This window comes from Nuphar pumila, chromosome 4 (assembly GCF_984573655.1).
Source record: "Nuphar pumila chromosome 4, dmNupPumi1.hap1.1, whole genome shotgun sequence".
In the NCBI taxonomy this organism is placed as follows: domain Eukaryota; kingdom Viridiplantae; phylum Streptophyta; class Magnoliopsida; order Nymphaeales; family Nymphaeaceae; genus Nuphar; species Nuphar pumila.
Genome location: NC_143252.1, coordinates 124,826,995 through 124,840,328, shown reverse-complemented (window position 1 = coordinate 124,840,328; position 13,334 = coordinate 124,826,995).

Sequence of the window (13,334 nt, the reverse complement as noted above, 5' to 3'; positions counted from 1 at the left end):
GAACTGAACTAAATAATTCCATGGCTCATACATGGCAGAGAATGAGGTGTGCATATGGACAGATATTTTGTCCTTTCAGATTGATTACACAGAAATGGTCTTTGTGCTTAGCATATTCTACTAGATCACACATCAAAGCATGCTGTAACTCAATTTGATATTGGCCTCTGATAAACGTATGAGTATGCAAAATGTGCAACTATCTATCTTTTATGTCAAGTCACGGGATACTATCTTATGGAGTCATTCAAGATAGAGTGCAAGAGGGCATGCAAGCCAATGAATGAAAAAAATTCTGCAAAAGTTCTGAAGTCTACGATGCATATATCTGATCATAGGATGTGACAATCTCTTGAGGTGGTATTCATAAGAAATGTTGCTTAAAATTTTCTTGATGTATATTTGAATTGATGATTTAAGATGAGGTTGGATCTTTTTTGGTTGTGGACTGAAAGCATTTAGTGTTTGTGGGATCATCAGCAAGCAAAGCTCGACCCTTTGTGATTTGGATGACCGCATTGTCAAATTATTAATGATGGTGTAGTTGGTTTTGCTATTAAGGGTGGAAGGGCAGTGAAGTTACATGGTATTTGGTTGTGCATTTTGCTGGAGTGCATTGATGTAACAAAAAAATCAAAACGAAAGACTTGGTTGCACTATTATTTTCAAGTGCTGAAGGACATGCAAGATTGAGGAGCAACCATGAAACCTAGATATCTAAGACCTGTCGGCTTCTCTGTGTTTATTGCTAATGGCAATGCCTGAAAGGTGGTATTATTGCATCTGGTTTCAAACTTGAGCAATGAACTTTAGGCCACTCTTGAAGTCAACCTAATTTGGTGGGTGCTCTGAGTTGGAAAGGCAGTTCAAGGTTAGGTGTTGTTGAATCTTAGTGGTTCTTTGATCTAAATTCCCTTTGGCTTTGTGAGATCCTTGAAGTTACTTTCAAACTACCAGTGAGGTATTGGACGTTGATCTCCCCTCTTTTGATTACAAAGCATCGTTAAGATGTCTGAATTTCAGTCTAATACTTCTGTAGCATGGAAATATTGGGCGGAATAAGAAGTCTCTTTCTAATGTTGGGTTGAAATTGGAAATAGTTCAACTGCATCCAAATGGGATCTGTTTGGAATTGTAGCATGTAGGAATGGAGGGCAGGATTTTGAGATGGGGCGGAGGTGGAGACCTTGTCCCCCGCCCCGGCCCGGGTTTCAAACTTAAATGGATCCTTTTTGCTCTTTTTGAACCTGCACACGCTCATATATATATATATATATATATATATATATATATATATGTGTGTGTGTGTGTGTGTGTGGTAACCTACTAAACATTGATTTCTAGTGTTTTAAGCCTCCAAAATTATGAAAAATGTAAGCCGTCGATTTTTGAAACCTTATAAAAACCTATCCATGCATCGGAATCAAATGGTCCAAGAAGTGATTCCTATTAAAACATGCATCTAAATCACATCTGTACTAGAATTTTGAAAAAAAACTGGAAATTCATGGAAAACCAATAGTTAGTATATATATATATATATATATATATATATATATATATATATATATATATATATATATATATATATATATATGTATAACAACTCGTTCAGCCTCATTGGGTAATGGGTCAGGTTGGTTTATGAGCTCTAATCGTACCTCGTTATCCTTTGGGGAAACAAAGTTGTCGCAATCATGGAAGAGGAGACGCAAAGAGCAGCCTAAATTATATTCACCCAAAGCCCCAAAAATGAGCACCTGTGAATGTGTAGATGGATCGCCAAGGCACATTTCATCTGCAATTTCTGTGTTGCCATGGAGGGACCCTCTAGTCTTTCACAATGACAAAACTGCATGTGCGGTGAGATCCACATTTTTACATAGTCCACAAAAATGTTAGAGATGTAAATGGGTTGGATTTAGTTTGGGTGTAGGCATCACTAAAGTCAACATATTGGATCTGGCCTAATTGGCTTTGGAGTTGGATTTGATATGGATTTACATGTATTAGGATTTGATGTTTGCTGGATACACATCCTGATTCTGGTATGAATGTAAAATTCAAACTGAAACAGATGCATTTAGTTAATCAGATCTGCAATAGCGAGTCCAAGTAAACCGTAATTGGTGGGTTGGATATCAGAACCAACATCCCTAAAAATGTTGGTAAGTTGAGGCAGCAGACACATGGGGAACTGGATTGTCATCCCCATAATGCTACCAACCCGGGGTAATTTCAAGTCATGGTTTGGCATTACGCACGTTGATCTTTGTTGAAGTGGCCAGGCCCAAAGTCAAGAAAGACGTTCCAAGCGATGTTCTTGTCCCTGAATCAATTTTCAAAAACAATTGGGGAATTGGCTGATTCCAATTCTCAACATCCGACGACGTGTAACAAACTGTGATTAAAAGCTAAAAAAGCGATTGAAGCGTTATCCCCCCCTTAAAGAGAGACGAATACTTGGAAGCCTAAAAAGCATATGCTTCACACGTAATTATTCAAAAACAAAAATTTCTTTAAAAGAAAAGTTATGGTATTGCAACATAATAGCATGAACATTTGCATCATAAAAGTTGAGAGAAAAACATAGTAAACAATATAAGATAGTAATTGTTTAACAACAGAAGGTGGAACTCCAAAACCTCTGATACTGTGTAAAAACCATTTCATTTCAAATCAAAATAAATTTCAAGGGAATACTTCAGATGCACTTAATATGCATAAAATGAAATACATTGTATGAAGTTCATGTGACCAAATCTGCAAACTTCTTATAATTGAAACATAAAGTTTGCACAACCAAATCTGCGAACTTCCTGTAACTAAAACTTAGAAACTTAGCAAATTTTTAGCATTAAAAAGACCTTTTTACCTTTTCTCACAAGCGAATTTTCTCAAGATATTCGAATTTTCTCTCAAATAAACAAATGTGTGAATATAATTTTCTCTCAAATATGCAAATTTTCTCTCAAATATGTGAAAATATAAATTTTCTCCTAAATATGCAATTTTTCTACTAAATTTGTGATTTTCTCATAATTATGTGATTTTCGTCTCGAGTTTCGCATGACTACACTCTTCAAATCTGGGAACCTCTCAATAAAAACTGTATTTGAACAAAGTTTGTGTAGAAATCTCAAAATTTGTATGAACTATATTGGTAGGCTCTATGGGTATCACAAACTCTTACTAAAAGGTAGATTCACACATTTTTTGTGTACCTCAAGAAATCCACATAACCAAATTGGTGAACTTTCTACAACTGAAACATGTCGAAACTTTGCATAAATAGTACGAAGTTTGCATAGAACCATGCAGATCACCTTTGTAACTGATTCTCAAGGAGATCTGCAAATATGGGGTGATTTGTGCAAATTTTTGGCATGCGAGTTTTCTTATACACTTGCTGAATGTATGAATGTAAATACACATTAGAGTTGAGAACCTCACCACGGTTAGACCATATTCGCATATGAGGAGTTAACCTTATCAGTTGGACTACATTCACACATCAGAATATGCGAACCTAGTCAAATATCTTCGAGACTTGCGAGATTCGCATAAAAATAACATATTCATACAATAATTCATTTCATTCATTAAAAAATGAACTTGCTCATACATATATTCATTTCATTTATTCAAAATTGAACCTGCTCATATAATCATATATTCATTCACATGCTCGTACATATATATTCATTCTAGTTATTCAAAAATGAACTTTTTCATACATATATTCATTCTATTCATTAAAAAATGAACTTGTTACATACATTCACATTATATAACAATGGACTTTGAGGATGCATCATAGCAATAGAAACATCAGTTTAGAATTCATGAAAATCATGATCAACTTGCTCAAGTTTTGGCATTCATAAAGGCGAAAGGTTGGAATGTTGCACATGCCCATTGTCATGGCCATTGAGAGGCATATATTTGTTCCTAAATGGACTCTTTATGCAATTGGAAGATGTTCATCCTGAAGTCTAAAGCGTTCTACTTGGGTTTGGTGAACTACATTGTACAAGGTTATTAATTGATGAAATACATAATGACTCAACATCAAGGGAGTTCAATATTTGGCTTCTTAATGCCAGTCAGATTACTATTCTTGTCTACATACTCTCTCTTCTCTTAAGCAAATGATTGAAGTGAAATCATCCTCTGCAATCTGACTCTTAAGCATGTCAGCATGCACTTGCTTATCCAATGGTTCATCTTCCACCTTCTCAGACTCCTCAACATCATCCTGCATACTCTCCACAAACAACGCCTTCTCCTTCGACCGAGAAACATCAACATCATTCACCACCTCAACATGTGTTATGAACCGAAATATAGGAGTTAGATTCAGGGCTTCAAGATCCACACGACACCTCACCCAGGCAAGGCAGACACCCAAGTCAAAGCAATACTTATGAAGGTGATGTGGCAGTTGAGGTGGCCTCTATCCATGGCACAAAGTCAAATGACACATATCTTAACCAGCTTGGAGATAGGAAAGTCAGGTAGGGCCTAGAGGGTGGAGCACCAACTTAGAGGAATCCAAAGAAAGGAAAAAGGAAAGTAAGGGGTGACCCCTACTTTGCTAAAAATGAGGGGACATCCCCCCTCTCTTTCCTACTTTCTATTTTGCGAAAAGGGTTCAACCAAGGATTGTTTCCTATTTCTTAATTTATGATTTTGATAATTTAGTTAGGATGACTAGGATCTAGTTAGGGAGGGTCCCTAGTTAGTCTAATTGATCTCCTCTTTAGTTTAGTTATGACTGCTAGTTAGGACTCCAGTTTGGCAGTTAGAGGGTGTATAGAGATTATGGGTTAGATTTTGCTTTTTGGGTCAGAGCTAGACCCAGACAGAAGCCATACAATATAAATAATGGCCTGAGATTCCTTTTAGAGTTGTATGTAATTTGATTCTCTCTCTTATCCTTTCTCCTTCTCTTCTCTCTCTATTTTGTCTCTCTGGTTCACATCTTGACCAGACCTTGTAGGCTGGTCAATCATCTTCCTCAAAGAGTCCAAGCTCTTTCGGCATCCCGGGCTGTGCAGTCTTGCTCTTCTAGCGAGCCACTGGCATTGGAGATCATGTGATTGCATACCAGATCATGGGAGATACTCCCCTAGCCTGATTTAGATGCACAAGTGACCTCTATATTAAAATCTTAGCCCTTACCTAGCCCACATGTAAGACCTGAAAATTTTTAGTAAAAATTTTGAATAATCTATGAGATATTTGTAAACACCCCAATTTTTCTAGTTTCGTCCCTAGACACCCCCTCACAAATGTCGACCCCCTGTAGCACAGTATAGGAGTCCAACCCTTAGGTCTATTCTAGTTCAGGTATCATTTCACCATATTTTATTAGAAAAAATACAATTTTACCCCTAGGTCACCTTAGACCCTTGTTAGTTAGACCCAACCAAGATCATTTTAAGTTCAGAAGAGTTAGAATGTCAATCATTTCTAGCTCCCCTGAGCTTACAATGAGTTGTATCATTTCATTTCATCTAAAATTAGTTCATTTCACATAAAGTGAGCTCATTTCTAGCTTGAATCCAAGCCAATTGTCCCAGAGTTAGTTAATTTCAGTCGACCCTATTCTTCTGTGTCTAACCTGAGTTCACCAGGAGTTCAAGTGGTCCAGTTTTAGTTCAAAGTTGCTTCTCATATTGTTGGAGTCTATTTCAACTCAGTTCAACTCATTTCAGCTAAAATTGAGCTAACCCTAGTCAGCCTAGCTAGTGTTTAAGCTCTGAATTCAATTCACCTTAGTTCAGTTAGTTGTCATTTTAGCTCAAACTCAGTACACTCACTTCACTCTATAGTGAAATTCTCACATTTCACTGAGAATTATGTCTGTTTTCAATCACCTGGTCTAGGAGTTTAGTCGAGTCAGTGTCTTTTTAGTTCACCTGAGTTTAGAAACCCTGGAACTCAGTTCTATCCAGTTCAAACCTCACTCTCCAAGTGTTATTCTTCACACTACAGGGTAAAATCATTTCTTGGTCATTTCTATTCAGAAAGACATTTCTATCAATTTTTAAGCCAAGGGTGATTTTCAGTTTGGACTATGATCAATTATTTTATTTGATACTCTATCTATATGCGAAATCCAATTCACATTTTGATTCGAACATTGGATCAAATATCGGATCTGATATCCATTCTCTATTCTGAACCTGTATCTTTTATTCAATTCATTCTATTATCTATAACGAGGGTCCAATTTGCTTTCTGAACCTGGATTATCTCATCAGATATCCAAGATACAATCATTTGTCATTTCGGATCCATTCTTCAATTTTCATATTCAGGATCTATTTCTATCATAATATTTTAATCCAGGATCCAACCTATTCTTTTCATTATTTGGGGTCCATTTTAAGTGTTTTATCTTTGATTCAGGATCTCTCATCATTTTCAAACATGGATTAGACTTATGGTCCATGATCCATATCCACTTGTCATCTTAAAACTTTGAATCCAAATACAAATTCGAAACATTTTTTTCTTCTAATTTCAAACCTGGGTTCAAAATTAATCTTTACATCTTTTGAATATAAAACCCAGTGCTTTACATTTGACATTTTCAAATGCCCTTTTCAGAAAAATGTCTTTTTGAGTGTGTCAAATCTGGATCCGGATCGAATTTTGATTTGGATTTTATCAAACTTGAATTTCAAAACGAAATTTAGATCCAATTCAATTTGCAATCACTTTTGAAACCCATATAGGTGGAATCACTTTTGGATTGTCTTTTCATTTGATTTTTCTAAATTTTATTATTTCAGAACTCTAGTCAATTTATGACTTTATTTATAGCTTTTTGTCCTTTTGATTTTATCTTTTATTTTTAAAACCTTTTTAAGCCTTTTACTTGTTTTAAAATCAAATATGGGGCCCACCTAGGTGGCGCCACATTTTAAGTTTTTGATTAGAGTTTCAATTAGGTCAGAGTCAATTAAGAAAAGTCAAAAAGTAAAAAATAAACCCAATTAAGACCCTTTGAGAAAATTTCCCTTCTAGTCTCCAAAATTTTTGAAGCTTGTTAATTAAATCTAGAAGCCCTATCTCCAGCCCAAAAAATATTATAAATAAGGCTTCAAGGGGGGACGTCCATCCAAATCAATGCTCTCTACCTTAGCTCCTCCTCTAACCCAAGGTAAAATCCTTCTCCCTCTCTCTCTCTTGTTTATTTTTATTTTTTTTTTCATGGTGCCGCCCCTTTTTCTTTCTTTTCTTCTTCTCTAATCTGTTTTTTGTGTGGCAACATCAATGGCTAATCCAGTCACACGTAAACCCTTAACCTCTTGCTCCTCATACTTTTTCTTTTTTGATTTTATCTTAGCCAACAAGAATAGAGAGATACAATCTTTCATTGATCGAATCCTTCTTCCAATCGGCTATAGAAAAGCAAATCCCATGCAGTATTTGTTTTCTATATTTTTCTTTATTTTATGAGCATATTAGATTTAGATTTATATTATTTCATCCATGAAAAATAAAAAATATTGCATCTGTGTTTTCTCTTTCTCGTTTTATGCATATTAGATCAAATTCTTGAATCTTGTTTGACAATCCTGCATAAATCTTTATTCTGGCCTCGCATTAGCAGCGTTATTTTATATGAGTTTTTTGTCATTTTGATCGGAATTTTTATGAGGGTTATATTCATGTGTTTATACGAATCTGACAAAATTTTATGATTTTTGGGCATCTGATGATCCGTTTATAAATTCAAGAACCGAAACTTGTTTTTTGCATCGTCAAAACGCTGTGCAGAATCAGGAGCAACTTGCCGGAGTCATATCTCCCTGACCGGAAATCATTTTTCAGATCCATAAAAAGTGGTTTCTTTGTCTACGTATTTAGTTTCTTTTGAGTGATTTTTGGGATTTTTTACAACCGTTTACTATTTTATTTAAGCCCAATATCAGAACATGTTCTTCTTGAATCGTTAGGCACAGTTCAAATCGAGGAGCATCTTGCCGGAGTGATATTTGCCTAACCGGAGATGATCTTTCTAATCTGTAAAAAGTGACTGATCTGTCTGCATGTCTAGTTTATAATGTATAATTTTTGTGATTTTTTACCATCGTTTATTTTTTTTTTAACCCAAAACCAGAATTTGTTTTTTTTGTATTGCTAGGTGTTGCTCAGATCCAGGACCATCTTGTCGGAGTGATATTCTCTAACCGAAGATGATCTCTCTGATCCGTAAAAAGTGATCTCTTTGTCTCCATGTCTAGTTTCTTATATGTGATTTTGGTGATTTTTGCAGATCATTTGCAATTTTATTTTAACCAATAACCAGAATCTGCTTTTCTTGAATCGTCAGGCGTTAGCTAGAATCAAGTGCATCTTGTCGGAATCATATCTCAATAACTGGAGATTATTTTTCCGATCCGTAAAAAAAAACTTTTTGTCATCATGTCTAGTTTATCTCTATAATAATTCATAAATTTTCATCTCTGTTTGATATGTTATTCTAATATGACACCGTGATAGGTACAAAATAGCTTGTTATTCAGCCTATTTTTACTTTTTAATTTAATATTTATTTCTAGCACATTCATTAAATATTTGGTTTTATTGTATGTTGTTTTTAAGATTGTTAGCAGTGTCCATGTCAATTTTCATGTTTTTTGAAGGTCATTTGATATTTCATCTTACTGTTTTGCAAAAATTGGTTCTCACAGGAGCCTTGTTCTCTAGAAATACAGGCAAAATCTGTCTTTTTCTTGATTATTTTATCTTTTTATAAAAAAGTTTTATATTTTTATATTTTGATTATTTTCTTGATCGTGTCAGGGTACTCTTCACCCAATTTCACATCGTTTTAACTCGCTTGGTCTTTGGATTAGGCATATTTCAAAACTGTTTTTTGAAAAACCTTGATTTTTAACACTGTTTTGCAATAAATATCATTTTCAGGGATATTTTAGTTATTTTGCCTTCAACTCCGAATTTCTAATTTTATAATCAACTTACTTTTATTGTTTATTAAATCATGCGTCATCCTTTATTTTGTTTAGAATTTTTATTTTACGAATGCATATAAAAAAGGCTTATTTTAGGATCATATCCCCGAATTTCTAGATATTATTGGATAAATCCCGAAAAGCCAATATATATGTACTGACAAGTTTACTGATTTTGCAGAAAAGCTCAAGATATTATTTTTCTTTATTTTCTCTTTTCTTTCTTTATTTTATTATTCAATGTAAATTATAATCAAATACCAAAAATAGAAAAAAATTACTTTTTTGTATAGCTTAGATTGCATTTGCATATAATTTTTTTCAATATTAATTGTTATGGTTTGTCATGCATATGTACTTTTTCAATTCTACAATGGTGAAACACAAATAGCACGTTCACCTTCTTGTAAGAAGTTGATAAACTTAGTGGAATTCGTATTTGTTGCCATAGTCAGAATACGAATAAAATTTAAATTTATTAATTTATTTTAAGTTATAAAAATCCTACACACTAAGGCTATTTTTCAAAATCATTGTATATTTTTAAAAGCTTCTCAAGTATTTTCTAAAACCCTCTCTTTTAAGAATTAAATCAGATATATTCAAAATATATTTGTGGTCATAGTCATGGATATATGGTAAATTTATTTCATCTGAATTCTATAAGGCACAAAACCCCTTTTCATCAAAAGAATTTTATAAAACAAAGAGATTTATCAATGATTTTTATCAAAGCCTTTTAAAAGAATTTTTCAGAAAATACAGCCATGCATCATCTAGACTTAGGTTGCAACATCAGGGCCACACGCCCAATCATCTGGTTCTTCCTTTCAGAAAATTGATTTCATAATATCTCAAATTATTCTTCTTTTTCAAAGTGTTTTTCAATAATTCCAGGCATGCATCATGTTCTCCATAAACTTCTTTTCAAAATCATATCATATGTGTGATTGATTCTTTCTGCATTCTAGGATTCAGGATAATTTCTTAGACATTTAAACAAAGCAAGGCATATTGTTCAATTCTTGGTTCGATTACCTCTGGTAAAGGCGCCAGGAACGATTGAACCTTGTACCAACAGACGAGTCCCCTCTCTCAATTTTTCTCATATTTTCAAAATGAAGGCAAGTTTTCTAAAACTTTTTCAAAAGGTCAATTGACTTGCGAAAGTAAAATTTTGCATAATAACAATATTTTATGTAAAAATAACAAATGAACCTGAAATGTAAAATGAATAGATTTCAACGAACCAATTATAATTATGACATATATGTTCTCGTAAATATATGCACAATCAGTAAGGGAGCCATAACTTCTTTCTTTAGTAAAATTAGGAGATTTCAATGAGCCAACTTTCTTAGTTTCGTTGATACGAAGAAAATGGTGTATTAAGAATTTTTTATGAAAAAACCAACAAAACTCCTAAAAATTTATGGGACCCACAAAAATGTTGGTGGGCCCCACGTAAAAGTATTTTATGGGAACCATAAAATATTCCATAAAATATCTAAGTGGGCCCCACTTGAAAAGAATCACTTGTCTTTATCTTGAAAGAGAGGGGTATTTGAGTAAAATGGGCAAGCCTTATCCTTAAGGGATCCTTATCCCTTAGGGTGGGGCCCACCCCACCCTTTGGCTATAAAAGGAGGCCCTCCCCTTTAGATAAAAAATAAGTACTCCTTCTCTCTCCACTTTTTCTATCTCTAGAACCTCTCCTAGACAATTTAAACAAGGCAAGGTACAGGGTTGATCAGACGATGTTAGGTCCCATCATGGTCCCCAAAATCTGTATCCATGCAAAATTTTCACTTTGCCATTCAACTGAACTTTTGAAAAGATTTTTAGAAAAACTTGCCTCTATTTTAAAAAATGTGGGAAAAACTTGAAAGATGAGACTCGTCTGTCGGTACAAGGTTCAACCGTTCTTGATGCCTTTACCAAGGGTAATTGAACCAAGGATCGAACGATTATACCTTGTATGTTCAAATGCCTAAGAAATTTTTCTAAATCTTAGAAACATACATATGACATGATCTTTGAAAAGAGTTAATGAAAAACATGATGCATGGTTGAAATTCTTGAAAAATACTTTAAAGAAATATTTTGAGATGTTTTGAAATTGAGTTTATGAAAAGATCAAATGACTGGGTTTGCGGCCTTGTGAGCCTCCGTAGGGTGCAACCTAAATCTAAATGATGCCTGGATATATACTCTTTTGAAATCCAGAAAAGAAATCATTTACAAACCTCCTTCATTTTGAAATTTGTTTGGTGAAAAGGAGTTTTTGTGCTTTACAAAATTCAATAAAGATGAATTTGTCACATATCCATGACTATGGCCACAAATATGTTTTAAATACATCTTATTAAATTCTAAAAAGGAGGATTTAAGAAAATATCTTGAAAACCTTTTGAGATATGCAATAAATTTTTTAAATAGACTAAGTGTTTTAGCTTTTGTGACTTAAAAGAGGTTAATAAACTTGAATTTCATTTGTATTCTAACTATGACCATAAATATGAATTCCACCAATTGTATTAACTTTTTAAAAGAAGGTGCATGTGTTATTCGTGAATCCTTATAAGTGAGATTAAAACGTGCATATGCATGATAAATAATGATAATTAATATTAAGAAAATAAATTATATGCATATGGAACCTAAACTATGCAGAAAAATAAATTTCCACTATTTTTTATATTTGATTACAATTTACATTAAGAAATCGAATAATAAAATGAAAAAAGAAAAGAAAAATAAAATCTTGAACTTTCTTGCAAAATTAGCAAACATGTTAGTAAAAAAACATATGCTTTCTGGGATTTATCCAATAATATCCAGAAATTGAGGAATATTTTCCTAAAATAAGCCTTTCTCATACTTTTATAAAAACAAAATATACTAAATAATTTAGTAGACTATAAAACTAAAATATTTTAGATAATAAATTTTAGAATTAGGTGCAAAAGGACCACAGCACCCCTAAAACTAAGACTATTTATAAAAATAGTCTTAAAATTAGGGTTTTATGAAAAAAAATTGAAATATATCCAATATGGAAGCTCAAAAATTTATCAAATTGATTGGAGAGCATGTTGATATGATAAAAAACATTATCAAGATTTTAAAATCATGAAAATAATGCCCAAAATTAAAAATATAAATAAGAAAATGCCAAAATTATCCTTGTTTTAGCAGAAATAAGACTTTGCAGAAAACCGATTTTGAAAAATCAACTAAATAAAATACTAAATGATATGCTAAAATACTGAAAATTGGTGCACTTACTTTTAACAACCTAAAATAAAAAATTTGGGGGAAACTTGGAAGAAAAACACTGATTGGACCTCTGGTTATGAATGTTGTAAGATTTTAATAGGAATATAAAAGGCAGAAAACTTGTTAGGGTTTTTTGAATTGAGAGATGCATAAACAAATTCAATTTTATCCCAAATTAAGTCTGTGGATTCAAGACAAACTTTAAAAACATATCCTTTTTGCATAATTCAAAAATATTTTCTAGATTTTGAGATATTAATTAAATAAATGATCTTCAAATATGCAAAACATGAATAGAGGGCAATAGACCAGTTTCTGTAAATTGGCTGGTTCAAAGGGTAAACATAGTCAAATTTTCCCAAATTTATGGGAAAAGCTGATTGAAAAGATAAAAAAATTACTCCAATTAACAAAAATTAAAAATCTATTACGACTTGGGCACAATGACTTCGCAAAGTCGTTACTCTGTCTTAGAAAACTAACATGTTACAGAACATGATATTTTATAACCAGACTCAGTTTTGAATTAAAATAAAATAGTAAATAACCATGGAAAACTACCAAATTTAGTAAAAATAAACTAGACAAGTAAACAAAGAAACTTTTTTTTACATATTTGAAAAATCATCTCCGGTTAGGGAGATATAACTCCGACAAGACGATCCTGGTTCTATACAACGCTTGACGAGGCAGTAAAAATAAGTTTCGGTTTTTTATTTTAAAAACGGATCCAGAGATAATGAAAAATAGTGAAATTTGGCCAGAATCATGTAGACACATGGGTGAACACTTGGTAAAAAAGTCAATTTGAAAAGAGAATAGTATCCATATGAAATAATGTCATTAACAGAGGTGAGAATCAAGAATTTACAAGAAGTTGTATAACTTAGCAAAAGGGAAATAAAATCAACTATCTAATATGCATATAAAATAAAACTCATACTGATTCTATATGAGTGCAATAAAAGAACTTGATCTAAATTAAAAGGAAAAAAAAGTAAATGCATGAGAAAGAAAATATTTGATTTAGCAGATTGAACGAAGGGATCTGGCCTATGAGAA